Genomic DNA, 14,585 nt, shown 5'->3' on the forward strand with positions numbered 1-14,585 from the left:
GGAGAAGCCCAAAAGAAGGACCTGAGCTCAAGAGCAACTCTCCCTACTTGTGATGCCCAGGACTGCTATTCAGAGGCACCCTGCCTCTGACAGCAGACTCTCCAAGTGTCCCTATTTTCCAGGGACAGCCCTGGATTTGCAGAAGCCATCCTAGTTTCTGGTTTGATCCTGGAATGTCTCACTTTTCCTTAGGACGTCCCTATATTCATCAGAGAAATGTTGGAGGGTATGGAGTTATCCAACCCACCAGGCCATCTGAAGGCAGTCCTGTATTAATGTTTAATATTTTATTAGGTTTTTATATATGTTGGAAACCACCCAGAGTGGCTGGGGCAATAAATAGTATAAAGCTGGGGTATTATTATTATTATTATTATTATTATTATTATTATTGAATAGGATGCCCTTATTATCATCAAATAAATTTTGGAGGGTACGTGACTGCGGAGGCGGAACCCAGTCTTATCTCCTCCACAAATTTCTCTAATCCTCTTTTTAAGTCATCCAAGATGGTAGCTGTCACTCCCTTTTGAGGCAGCAAATTCACAGTTTACCGTATTTTTCCATGTATAAGACCAGGTTTCCCCCCTAAAAAATAATGTTCAAAATTTGGGGGCATCTTATACACGGATAGATCTCCCCCCCCCCCCAATTTTCTTAAATTGGAGTCCCCCAAAATAGGAGTCATCTTATACATGGGGGCGCCTTATAGACGGAAAAATATGGTAACTAGAAAGAATCACCTCACACATCAGCTTCTGCAGCCTTGACAAAAACGAGAACCGTTCCTCCAGAAGACGCTGGTTCGAAAAGGCACACCTTACCTCATGAAGCAAGATTTAAGAGGTGGGAAATAAAATCTGGTTAAAAGTATTCTCCAGGGCTACAACAGGACGCCACTCCGTGCGAATGCTTGAAGCAGTGAAGCGCCTCAGAACAGCCTTTCCCCCTCAATCCAGCGGTGAATAGACTCGGTTAAGTCGGAACCAGGTGGGTTTGTGACATCAGAATTGTGTTGCAGAATGAAAGGCAGAAAGGGTTCTTTGAACACCCTTCAGGCCAAAATGACCTCCATCGAGTAAGAGAGCCAGGATTAGGACCTGAGAGACCTGCTCAGCCATGACGCTTGCCAGGCGTGACGTTGGGCTGGTCACAGTCTCTCAAGCTAACCTACATCACAGGTTCGTTGTGAGGAGGAACGTGTTGTGGGGTAGAACCACCTTGACTTCCTAAGTTAGAGCCATTAATTTCAACAAGTCTACTCCTAGTCAAACTTAGGACTCAGCTACATTAGTCAAAAAACAGCATTTTAACTACGTTATGCAACACCAGATGGAGCTAGAGAGCAAAATATGGGGGGGGGCAGGTATATGATCACAGGATGTGGTGAACACACACCATTTGAATAGCGATGCCCCCTCAAATATTTTATTGGAGGACAAAGACCCTTCAGCCCCTAGGAGTTGGCTCCTATGCTGGGTAGTGAGTACATTCTTCAAACAGAGGTTTCCCCGCCCCCTAAAATAAAATAAATAAAATAAACAAATTGAAAACAACTACCACCAAACGTTACAGGCTTAGTAATGAAGACACATTTAAAAACCTTAATATTTACACTGGCGAGGCAGTTAGGATCAAGGAGCGACAACTATTGCTATCCCCTACACACACACACACACACACACACACACACACACACACACACCCCATTGCTCAGGTTTATCACAAGCCTCCCAGGGTTTTTAGATAAGACACCCTGTACCAGCCAATTCCAGATCAAGGTCTATTTTTGTAGCCAGGGCATGATGACCAGTCAGAAATATAGATTGTGACAAGGCTAATTTCCATCCTTGAAGATATAACAGGGCGTTTATTTTTTAAATGGAACTTTTAGATACAAAAAGGCTCAGAAGGGAAAAAGAGAATCCACCCACCCACTCAGTTTCTTATATTCAAATCCTAATAAGTAAGCTGGTTTGCTTGCTTAGGAAAGGACGATGTCAATACAGAACACCTCCCAGGACTTCCAAGCAGCAAGATTGCTACTGACAGTTATTTGGGATATCGTTTGGGGGGGGGGGAATCAGGGTACCTTAGCCCAGGAGATGGATCAATCCACTAGTTTATTTCTGCATTAGGTGTACTCTGCTGTCAAGAATGATATTTTATTTCATTTATTTTATTGGCCAATTCCCTTTCGTACTTTTTTCTTTACTGCTAATGCTTCAAGCGGGGATATCCACCATGGAGTTTTAGGTTTGAGCAAATCATTGTATTTTGCCCAAACCATATAGAGAGATTGCCTTATAATGTGATTTGGAAAGTTTTTATAGATCTTGACTTTATCGTAACCTAAGTAGGCTTGCCAGCCATAACGGTTGTCATGTCCTTCTAGGTCCTGAAGGTCAGTATTTTGTAATATACACCATTCCCTGACCCAGGAGAGACAGGCCGCCTCGTAATATTTTATTGCAGTTATATCTCCCCCCCCCCCCATGCCCCAAGGAGCTCAAGAGGGCAGCCATGGTTCTCCCCGCTCCTCATTTAATCTCCACAACAACCCTGCAAGGCAGGTTAGGCTGAGAGGCAGCAATTGGCCCAAAGTCACACCCCCAGTGAGCTTCATAGCTTAGTGGAGGATTTGAATCCTGGTCTTACCCAGGTCCTAGTCTGACACTCTAACCACTACACCAGACCACCTCACCTGCTGAATAACTCTGGAGATCATTTTGGCAGAGTGTTGCTTCAGCTTTATTTGTACACTTTGCTTTCTTTTGCCTTTTGGCGAAGACCAAGTGCGAACGCGTGCTCATTCACTCATAAAATACTCCTACGTCCAAACCTGCTGACTTCTCGTTTTTGGAAAGATGCAATGAATTTGTGGGTTGCCTTTTACCACTAGACGATCCAGTGGGAATCTTATTAAATCACTAGGAGGACGGTCCCTTGCCCACAGCCGAGAGTTCTTGCTGTTTTGCTCACTAACCGTAACAAAACACCAGCCTGGCTAATTAAGGGAGATGCTAATGACTTTGCTTCTGAGGCTCAAATGTTAAGCTCAAGGCAGAGACATTTTCTTTATGCGCCCAAGACTGGTGGGTTTTGCTACGCGCAAGTCAGAGGTTATTATTACGAGCATTTGGTTCCAGTTTTTTTTAAAAAAAAACAACCACCTCTGGCAGGCAGCCCAGACACAAACGTTTCTAATAAACGTGTTGTGGTTTTTTGATCACTGACAAAATTAGGTTAATGGCACCTTTCAATGCCTCTCTATAATAACTTCTTTTTTAAAAAGAAAACACACCAGTTTTCACTCATGCATTCCCATTGTTGATATTTTCCAGCCATTCTCACCAAATAATCATGCCACCCTGTTTTTTGCATTTGGGAAATGCCATATATATATATTCCTGGCGTTCATGCAGAAGCTACCTAACAGAGTCCACTGCTAGCTGATGACCACCTCCCTATTGCCCACAAGTTCATATTATTTGAATCAGGGGTCATTTAGCTGCGATTCCTGCATTGCAGGGTTGGACTAGATGACTCTTGAGGTCCCTTCAAATTATGCAAATTATACAGCTCAGTGAGACTCAGCAGCAGGAGATTCAGAAAGACGTGAATGCCAGGAGAAAAGAACCAGCTCCCAACATAGGAAGCTGCCTTAGACCAAGTCAGAGCACACCGACGGGCAGCAGCTCTCCAGGGTTCCAGACTGAGACCTTTCGCAGCCTCACCTGGAGATGCTGGGAGTTGAACCTGCGGCCTTCTGCACGCAAGGCAGATGTTCTACTACTGAGTTATGACTCTTCCCCCAAACACAGCAACATCAGCAGCAGCTGCATCGTGCAGAGTCAAACCATTAGAACACCTAGCTTAGTGTTGCGTACACAGGCTGACAGCAACTTTCCAAGCATCATGCCCAGCCAACATTTCTCAGGAGAGATCTTTCTACTACAAAACCTTTCAGAGAATATTCTGCAATATGCAACCCCCTCACCAGCTCCTATTTTGTCACCTGCAAACAGGATAGAGAGTTTGCAGGGAGCCATTTTGCCTGGGAGCTAAATAAATCAAGACACATTACAAAAAGCGTATCAACACTCAGCCGCCCTATGCCTGGGCACGGGTGGGAAGGGAAGGCCGTAGCTCAGCGGCAGACCATCTGCTTCGTATGCAGAAGGTCCCAGGTTCAATCCCCAGCCTCTCCAACCAGGGCTGGGGCACATTGCTATCTCAAAACCCTAGAGAGCAGCTGCCAGTCAGGGTAGACAATACCAAGCTAAATGGGCCAACCCTTGATAGGAAGCAGCTTCCTACCTGAGTAGGAAAGTGTCAAAGTGGTAGCTCAGAAGCACCTAAAACCCCAGAGAGCTTCTGCCAGCCAGTGTAGACAATATGGAGCTAAAGGGAGCAACCGTCTGACTCAGTCTAAAGCAGGTTCCTTCCTATGTCCCTTTATTTGTTCCTATCAACAAGCTTGAAAGACAGAGGGGTTTTGTTCAGGCTAACAGTGTGGGTTTTTTCCCATTCAAATTGGCCACTGCCCAGCTCCCAAGACAGGAGGGGTCAGAGCATCACCCTTGTTCCTCCCTGAGGCTTAGCATCCTGCACAGAGGGATCAAGCTTGCCTCCGGGGATGACTGCTTTCCCTTGTTTAGCCTCTGTTTACCAAGGCTACTAAGGGGAACCAGAGCTGGTGAAAGGAGCGAGGGAGAATCTTCCTTTATATTTAGCTCCCCTGCTGCTGGATATAGCAACCCTGGGTTTATTTAAGAGCAGACTTTCCTATATTAAGAATATCAGAGATTAGCAGGTCACCCCCTGCAATGTCCCGGACGGGATTAAATGCCCGTGACTGTGTTCAGGCAACCCAGCAAACACACTTCACAAACGCCCCCGCCCTTTTAACCCAACTTCGCTCCCGTGCCTGAAGACAGGCAGAAGGAACTCTAAACAGCAAACACCAGCCAGCAAAGGTCAGCATAGGAGTGTAGAGACCCAAAGGATGATCTAGTCCCCTGCAACACATCAAAGCCCTCTCAAGCAACCCAAGCATCTGGAGCACAGTTGAATGGTTTTTATTTAACTTATTTTAACGCTCTGTGTATTTTGTAGGGGTTACATCAGCCCCAACCAGGAGGGCCAATTTATTTATGTATAAAAATATATGTGCATTCATAAAACAAACCCAGACCACTTCACAAGAGTCGTATGCAAAACCGCACCATAAAAACCAAGTAGGTGTATTTAAAAAATGGAGATTATTTTGAATAAACACACACAAATTTATTGATTGATAACATGGTAGATAGATAATGTAAGGATTTGCATAATTTTATAACATGCAGAGAATAATATGTGTTGAGAAATCAGAGAGAGGAGCTGAGGGAAGTCTCTGGGGGAGGGGAGGGAGAGTTTGAGGGGTGGGGGGAGGGGGAAAATAATGAATATGATATGTTTTGATAAGTTGTTATGTTGTAATTGCTAATAAAAATATTTTTAAAAAAAACAAAAATAAAAAGTGGAGATTAACTGTTACGGAAAGGTGCACTTTTAATCACCTGCATAAGCCTGACAGTGTAGAAAAGTTTTCAGCACGCATTTCAGAGTTGAAACAGAAAGCGCCTGCTGAACATCTGTCAGCAACCTATTCCACAAAACTAGGTGGATGACACTAAATGCTCAGTTTTGTGTTGATGTCAAATGAGCCCCGCCAACTTGTGGAGACGACCAGTGATGCTCCTGTAGGTGCTCTCTCAAGGATTGAGTTAGGATCAGGTGGTCCCTAAGGATGCTCTAGACTTAAATTGCTTAAGGCTTTGTCAGTTAATTCAAGGGTCTCGAACCTAGTAGATGGGTAGCCAATGCAGCTTTAACAATGTATTCAGTCAGATGCCTGCCCCCACCAGCAGTCTGGGAGCTGCATCCTGCACCAGCCACAGCTTCCAAACCAAGGCCAAGGGCAGCCCCACACAGAGTGCATTGCAGCAATCCAGCCTCGAGGTCACCAGCACATGGACCATAGTGGTCAGGCTTTCCCAGACCCTTCAAGTGTCTTTCCAGGGAAATTCTCAGATTTACAGAAACTGTCCCGGTTTCTGATTTGATCCCGGAATGTCCCGCTTTTCCTTAGGACATCCCTATTTTCATCGGCGAAATGTTGGAGGGTATGGAGTTATGTGACACCCCCGCCCCAAACCAAGGAGATAAGTAACTCTACAACCTTTAGAAGACAAGTTTTTAGGCAAGTTTTAAAAATGGTTAATATTTTATTATGTTTTTATGTATGTTGGAAGCCGCACAGTATTGAATAGGACATCCCTATTTTCACCGGAGAAATGTTGGAGGGAATGCTATCCCTGCCCAGGAACGACCCTAGCTGGAGAACCAGATGAAGCTGGTAAAAGGCAGAGAGGATGCTTTGGTCTCCAGTGACACTTTCCAGGAATAACCCCAAACTAGTCACTCATCAGAGCGATGTGGAGTGGCATCTGGAAGGCCCCAGGTTCTTATATATATTCTTATAACACAGAGAGGATAATGAGACCTGTATTAATATTGCAGGTTGTACTCAATGCCAGCCCTACTCACTGTAGACCCACTGAAGTGAACAGACATGACTAACTTAGGTCCATTCATTTCAATGGGTCTATGCCAAGTGTTACCTGAGCTGAGCAGATACAGCCCTGCACTTGGAATAGGGACTCCGCAGAAACCAGAACTGGCTACCTTTTGCAGAGACTGCAAGAATAACTCCCCCCCCCCACACACACACACAAAAACCCCCCCAACAACAACTCAGAAAGCATTTCTACTGCAAGACATACAAGATCCCTGTTTGCTAACTCTAGGTGCGCTGTAGGAACTTCCCGACTCGAATTCTAGAACAGCTGCAGTGGTCGTTGTATACAGACATGTTCTCCAGGTGAGAGTCCTACCCAAACCACAAAGGGGAGCGGAGGTTATCAGCAAACATGGGAGAACTCAATGTTTGCAAAAGTACAAAATGTGTTTGGGGGGGAAGGGGGACACCCAGTTTCGTTGGGCGGGGCAGAATACTTTGGAAAAACAGCCCAATGAGGACTGAGCATGCTCAATAGCCACAGAAAGCTGACCAGCTGGTGTGCGGAGAGAGGACGGAAAACCAGGAGGGAAAATGGAATATAATATCTGGGGGAAATTAACTGTGTGCTGCAACCCATTGTCGCATTTCCCGTTCGTTATGGTGGACCTGCAAAACCCTGCACAGATTCACCTGCTTTTAATTAGGACCTTTGGTCCTGCGCTCTGCTCATTGTTCCGCCTGTCAATTGCATGATCCTTGGGTGCAGAGACCTATGCAACTCTTAAGGCGTGATGGCACTGTAATCAGAATACCAATACCACCTGATCTTGGCTTTTTCAACGCGTTGGTATCATGCCTTGCTATTATATAGCACACAATGCATTGTGAGGTTCTATGCACAAAGAACTCAAGCTTCCTACTGAAGAATGATAAAAGGGTTTTTTAAAAACGTGCACATTGCTCTAATGGCTTGCTCCACATTCCCTGGATCTTTGGGGAAAAGGCATCTAATTTGTTTTGTAAATAAATAAGAGATTGCTTTAGCAAATCAGCAGGAACTTGGCCTCGCTGCTTCCTCTCTCCCTCCAACCGTTATAGCTGGTAAAATGTAAAGCCATTAAATGCCACGATTTTACACAAAAGTGGGAGGGGGGGATACACACATCCAGGAAATTCTCCATTTCCGGATTACCAGTCCTGTTTTAAAGCAGCAGAGTTTCCGATCTTCCCTTCAGACCCGAGGGCAGGAAGCCCACAGAGCGGACAAGCCCAGCCGCCTGATTAAACAACCATCCTAGACACATTTCCTGGACACGAGCCACCGGGGGGGCGGGGGGAGAGACAAGGTGCAGGAGGAAACATGCAGACCAAGCCTCACTTGTGGGTTCAGCCCATCTCCCCGCAAAAGAAAAAGGCAAACCACAGACAGAGCCATAACCCATCACACTTTGCCACCAGTACAACCACATAGATCAGGCTCCCGATTCATAAAATTGGGTCTCTCCAGAGGTCATCTGGTGCAACCCTCTGCAGAAACTCCACAACTACAAAATTCTTGCTTAAAAACCAGTAATAAAGGCGTGGCCACCACTTTCCTACCAGTAACAAGTAGGGCTACAAGCACATACACCCAGCCCCCATGCAGGGCCTTATGCAGGGGTTTGGATTGGCCCCAGGCCAACTCAGCTGTAGGCCCTGAATCAATTGGGAGGGGGAGTCCTAATGTTCAGTTAGGGTTTTAAATGCCTATTAAGCATACAGTCAGGAGCTGGGCGGGGGGGGGGGTGAGAGACCCTTCCTCCTCTCAACCACACTGCAGACAGCAGGACTGATCGTTCCACTCACCAGGGGGGAGTGCAATCCTGTTAGTTGCAGGGGGGAATGCACTGGTGATGTAGACCCCTTGCAGCCAGCAGGATTGAACTCTCCTGGCAAAGCAGTCCTCTCCAGCCAACACTGTTGAGCGGACAGCGTGGTCCTGCTGGGGTCTGCTTCCAGTGTGCATTCCTGGAGGGTTGGGGGCGGGGAAGGCAGGCGTAAAGCAGACCTCTGCAGAAAGCAGGCCTTCCTCCGTTCACCAGCTGGCCAGGATTCAATCCTGCTCCCTTTCACTCTGAACAGCCCGGTTTTGTTTGCAATGTGGGCTCTGCCTGGCCCCAGTAGCAGGTCCTTGTGAAGAACTAGTGCCAAACCATCCCAGATACTGCTGTCGAACCAGCACGTTCTCACACTGCTCCTGCCACTAGCTGCTGCACCAGACGAAAAGAGAAAATCAGAACATAACATATGTTTGGGCTGCTACAATCCAGTGTCACATGTCTCTCTGCCCCTGGCCACCTTGCCAGAAGCTGAATTTGCTGTACTGTGTTAGGAAGCAGACACTGTGCCCAGGAGAAGCTGCCTTATCCTGCATCAGACCATTTTTGTTGTTGTTGTTGAGTCGTTTAGTCGTGTCTGACTCTTCGTGACCCCATGGACCAGAGCACGCCAGGCACTCCTGTCTTCCACTGCCTCCCGCAGTTTGGTCAAACTCATGCTGGTTGCTTCAAGAACACTGTCCAACCATCTCGTCCTCTGTCGTCCCCTTCTCCTTGTGCCCTCCATCTTTCCCAGCATCAGAGTCTTTTCCAGGGAGTCTTCTCTTCTCTTCTCAGCTTCAGGATCTGTCCTTCCAGTGAGCACTCAGGGCTGATTTCCTTCGGAATGGATCGGTTTGATCTTCTTGCAGTCCATGGGACTCTCAAGAGTCTCCTCCAGCACCATAATTCAAAAGCATCAATTCTTCGGCAATCAGCCTTCTTGATGGTCCAGCTCTCACTTCCATACATCACTACTGGGAAAATCATAGCTTCACCTATTCGGACCTTTGTCGGCAAGGTGATGTTTCTGCTTTTTAAGATGCTATCTAGGTTGCTATCTAGATGCTATCTAGGTTGATCCAGCTCTCACTTCCATACATCACTACTGGGAAAACCATCAGACCATTAGCTCAGTGTCATCTACACTGGCTGGCAGCAACAGGTCTCCAGGGTTTCAGGCAGGGGACCTTCCCAGTCCTACCTGGAGATGCCAGGGACTGAACCTGGGGCCTTCTGCGTGCAGAGCAGATGACCCACCACTTGGCTACAGCCCTTCTGTGTTACAATACTGACCAAGAAAACAACACAAAGAGTCAGGACCTGAGCACAAGAGAGTCCTCTCCCCTCCTGTCATTTCCAGCAACTGGTATTCAGAAGCATTGCTGCTTCCAACCATGGTGGCAGAGCTGAGCCATCGTGCTTATCAAAAGCCTTATTTCCCCCCATGAATTTGTCCAATCCTCCTTTCAAGCCATCTGAGTCAGTGGCCATCCTGCAGGAGAGAGTTCCATAGTTTAACTACCATATTTTTCGTTCGATAATACGCACCAGACCACAAGACGCACCTAGTTTTTGGAGGAGGAAAACAAGAAAAAAAATATTCTGAATCTCAGGAGCCAGAACAGCAAGAGGGATCGCTGCGCAGTGAAAGCAGCAATCCCTCTTGCTGTTCTGGCTTCTGTGATAGTTGTGCAGCCTGCATTCACTCCATAAGACGCACACACATTCTTCCTTACTTTTTAGGAGAGAAAAAGTGAGTCTTATAGAGCAAAAAATACGGTATGTGCCATGTGAGGAAGCACTTTCTCTTATCTGTCCCGACTCCTCCAACATTCAGACTGTGAGGTGCTCGGCTTGTGACGCATGCAAAAGGGCCTTCCTGCAAGGTGTCAGGATTTCCTGAGTGTCACCTGCCAAGGCCCAAAACCCTCGAGTTTTCTGCCCAGCACAAGCCTTTGGCTCCAGAGTTCTTTCTGGCTGTTCAAAGAGAGGCAGCTCAAAGCTTGCTTGGAAAATGACAGTGAATAACAATGAAATCCCTCTGATTTAACGAGCTCCTGTTGCTCCACCCCAATTCCCTCTTTTGCCTTCCACCTCCTTGCTTCACCCTGGAGGCAGGGAAGCCCGGAAAAGCGCGAGACACTTTTGCTGCTTGCCTTAAGTCGCACAGCCTGCTCCTGCTGCTGTTTTGCAACACTTCCAGCGTGATCCAGAGTGAATCAGTTTGCCACTCCCCTCCGGGTGCTGCGCAAGGAGGAATGAATGAGATCCAGCTCACAGGAACTGGGGTTTAGGGGAATAGTGAGGAACCTCAGGCCCAGGAGCCAAATATATTTGTCAGCTCGCCTTTCTGCAAATATATACCTAGTTTACCTGCTTCAACCTGCGGCCGTTTTGCTGGTAGGGCAATAGCGCACGTTGAATTTTTCAACTTCCCAAAATGAGGGGTGCTAACTAGTTGCAACATGACATGAGAATTCAAAAGACATTTGGGTTAAATTAATAGGATTCAGTTTTGCTTGGCAAGTGAAATATGTGTAAAATTGCGCAAAACTCATTAAAAACAACTGCTATACATTTTACTTGCCATTAATACAGTGGTACCTCCATGCACTGGTCTGGTTCGGCAGAAGTGGCTTAGTCATGCTGGCCACATGACCCGGAAGCTGTACACCGACTCCCTCGGCCAGTAAAGTGAGATGAGCGCTGCAACCCAAGAGTCGACTGGACCTAATGGTCAGGGGTCCCTTTACCTTACCTTGGGTTACAGACGCTTCAGGTTACAGACTCCACTAACCCAGAAATAGTACATCGGGTTAAGAACTTTGCTTCAGGACGAGAACAGAAATTGTGCAGCAGTGGCGAGGTGGCAGCGGGAGGCCCCATTAGCTGAAGTGGTACCTCATGTTAAGAACAATTTCAGGTTAAGAACGGACCTCCGGAACGAATTAAGTTCTTAACCTGAGGTACCACTGTAATGTGTTAATGGTTATTTATTAATATTTTTTATTATTTATTTAGATCCTTGAGCCAGATCGCACTGGGACATACCCTCCAACATTTCTCCAATGAAAACAGGGACTTCCAAAGGAAAAGCAGGACATTCCGGGATCCAATCAGAAACTGGGATGGCTTCTGTAAATCTGGAGCTGTCCCTGGAAAACAGGGACACTTGGAGGGTCTGGAATAAACCCATCCGGGCAAAGAAGCTTTATACAGCACAGGTTTCCTCCATGGCCTCGTCTCTCTCTCTCAAGGGCAGGTGCCCCCCCCCTGTCCTGAGTCAGTAGGAGGTGGGGGGAGTGGGAGGGTGCTGAGTAACGCTCAGGGTGCCCTGCCTCTCCTTTCGAGGAACGTCACGCAGAGGGCATCCAGGATCCAGTAACAGCCCACAAGGCATGCAAATCCGTGGCTCCCCGCATGTGTTCATCTCATCACGCCACAAGGCTCTTAATCTCCGGCGGCGGGGGGGGGGAGCGTGAGAGCAGGAGGGGGGGCTATTCTTAGCTGACCTCTTGAGCAAGCCAGAGAGTGTTATGGAGCAGAATGCTGCTCTCTCTGTCTTTCTCGCTCACTGCTGTCAGAAGAGATGCACCCGAAGCGTTGGGATTCCCAATGGTGGTGCTGTGGAAGTTGGAGCAACCTTGCTGCAGTGTCAGGCTGCTGGCTATTCTTGGGGCTGGCCCTACCATTAGGCAAAGTGATCAGCAGGCGCCTCAGGCTGCAATTGCTGAAAGGTTGGGACTGTGGTTCCCTAAGCAAGCCTGCTGCCCTCGGCTGCCATAGAGGACACCACCAATCTTCACGTAAAGTTCAGTTTGATCAGCTTGCACACATGGATTAGGCTGCAGGTGAGGAGAGGCGCCATCTTCTTCTTTGCCTCAGGCAGCAAAATATATTGGTCCGGCCCCAGCTACTATGAGGAGAAGACGTTGGCTAGATGAGACCCTGGCCTGAACCAGCGGGTTCTTCTTACGATGGTCGATTCCCATGACATACAGCCTCTGAACCTAGAGACTCCATTGGATCAGTGGTGGGGTCTGCTGCCTCTGCTGGCTATGAATGATGGGAGTTGTAGTTCTCCAACATCTGGGAACCCAAGGTTGAGAAAGGCTGGTCTACACTGACTAGCCAACGTTCTGCAGCGTTTTAAAGAGGGGACCTTCCCAGCCTTACCTGAACATGCCAGGGACTGAACCTGGGATCTTCTACACTCAAAGCACATGCTCCACCACTGAGCTGAGGTTCTTCCCCATTAGAGGGCAATGCTTTTTCCCCACAACCAAAGCACTGATGAATCAGCTGCCAGAAACTTTCAAGAAAAACAACGCATCGAACTTTTCTACCACCTCTTTTTCCTTGCTCCTTCACCTTCTATGGAAACAGTTTGGCCTGCCTCTTTTCCGTCAAGTCAGCTCTCTCTCTCTGCGGAGGAGGAAGTAGCCAGTGAAGACGACAAGGGGAAACAGATTTCAATTCATGTATTATTATTTTTTAAAGGTGCTTTCGCCACAGATTGAGCACATGCAGCCGTGACTCACTCGCACGAGGACAGAGCCCGTCCCACCTACTCGAGAACCAAAAAGGATGAGATGAGATGTAAACGGAACAAAGCCCAGGAAGTATATGGGTGGATCGGGGGCAGCTCAAAGGGTGACTTTCTGATGTTATGAACTACAACTCCTGAAGCATCCTATTTACCACAGCAGTCAGCAACATGCCACCATCTTGGAAAAGCAAGATTCCACCTGTGCTATTTGTCTCCAGCCTGGAGAGGTTCACCTGAGACCGTCCTCCAGAGGCAGATCTACTGTGGAACTAATGAGGCTTCAGAGCCCCCCAAAATGTAGGTCCACCACTGCCTTCCTCATATTCCTGCTCTGAGCCTTGGATCAAAAGAGATCTTTTTATACCACAGGCTTTCCATAGCTGTGCGCTTTTCTCCACTGAATTTTCGATTTTAGTGATGCTGTGTTAATCGCGTCATACTCTTTTGCTCTCTGCTGCTCAAACTTTTACGTCGTTTCATGTTATTTTATTGATTTTTTATTGATTTTTCAATCTCTTGCAACTTTTGATATTTTACCATTGCAATCCGGCTACAAAACACCCTGACCATTAGGCATGCTGGCTGCTGGGAGTTGAAGTCCAATCACGTCCGGAGGGTCACAGATTTTCCAGACTTGTATTCCTCTGAAACAGCCTGACTTACACTCGCAATTTTGAAATGAGGGGCTTTAATTAACCTGCCAGAACACCATCCTTTTTCCTTTTTAAAAAGTGTACTAGGATATTTATTCTGGTTCTGCTTAGTACATAATATGTGCCAATCAAATATGTTCACTCATTGTCAGTTCCATTTGCACGCCACTTTGCCACAAAACCGTCACAGCTCACAATGAATCAAATGAACAAATATAACAATTACTAGGGGCTTGCTCTGCTCACCAACCCACCTGCCACTCTCCCCACATTACTCTCTTAGGGTTTCCCCTTCCCACCCCATGCAACTACTAACCTCACTCTTCACCTTCCCAAACCCATTTCTTCATGCAAATCCAGGACTGTGATGTGGCCATAAAAAGTCCTCCTAAGGGCAGCCGCCTGATGACAACCTTGCGTTTTTATGTATATAGGAAGAAAAAAACTTATTGGGTTGTAGCCAACCGAGTCCTACTCAGAGTAGACCAACTAAAATTAATACACCTAAGTTAGCCATGCCCATTACTTTCAGTGGGTCTACTCTGAGCAGGACCAAGTTGTGCGATTCCTGCCCTACAGAGGTGCATGGGGCACCTTTGTTTTATAGTTTCAAACATGCGCTAACCTTTGGATACCAGAGATGGCTGTTTTCAGGACCTACCCTATTCCGATGACTGGTCTAATTGTTTCTAATACTGAATTTTAATTTGGTGTAACCCACCCTTGTAAAAGGTAAAGGGACCCCTGACCATTAGGTTCAGTCGTGGCCGACTCTGGGATTGCGGCGCTCATCTTGCTTTACTGGCCAAGGGAGCCGGCGTACAGCTTTCGGGTCATGTGGTCAGCATGACTAAGCCGCTTCTGGCGAACCAGAGCAGCACACGGAAAAGCCGTTTACCTTCCCGCCGGAGCGGTACCTATTTATCTACTTGCACTTTGACGTGCTTTCGAACTAC

At 47.1% G+C, this 14,585-nt stretch overlaps 1 protein-coding gene and 1 long non-coding RNA gene across 2 annotated transcripts in view; one reads left to right on the forward strand and one right to left on the reverse strand.

Moving 5' to 3' along the window:
• The window catches only part of LOC308482710 (tyrosine-protein phosphatase non-receptor type 11-like), a 60,387-nt gene that overhangs the window by 41,261 nt on the left and 4,541 nt on the right, over positions 1-14,585 (reverse strand).
• On the forward strand, positions 825-11,764 carry LOC308482856. Its single transcript, XR_013989465.1, has 3 exons — positions 825-1,181; positions 6,855-6,928; positions 11,449-11,764. It is a non-coding gene; the product is annotated as an uncharacterized lncRNA (long non-coding RNA).

Source organism: Podarcis pityusensis, assembly GCF_964106645.2.
Source record: "Podarcis pityusensis genome assembly, chromosome: 8".
Lineage (NCBI taxonomy): Eukaryota > Metazoa > Chordata > Lepidosauria > Squamata > Lacertidae > Podarcis > Podarcis pityusensis.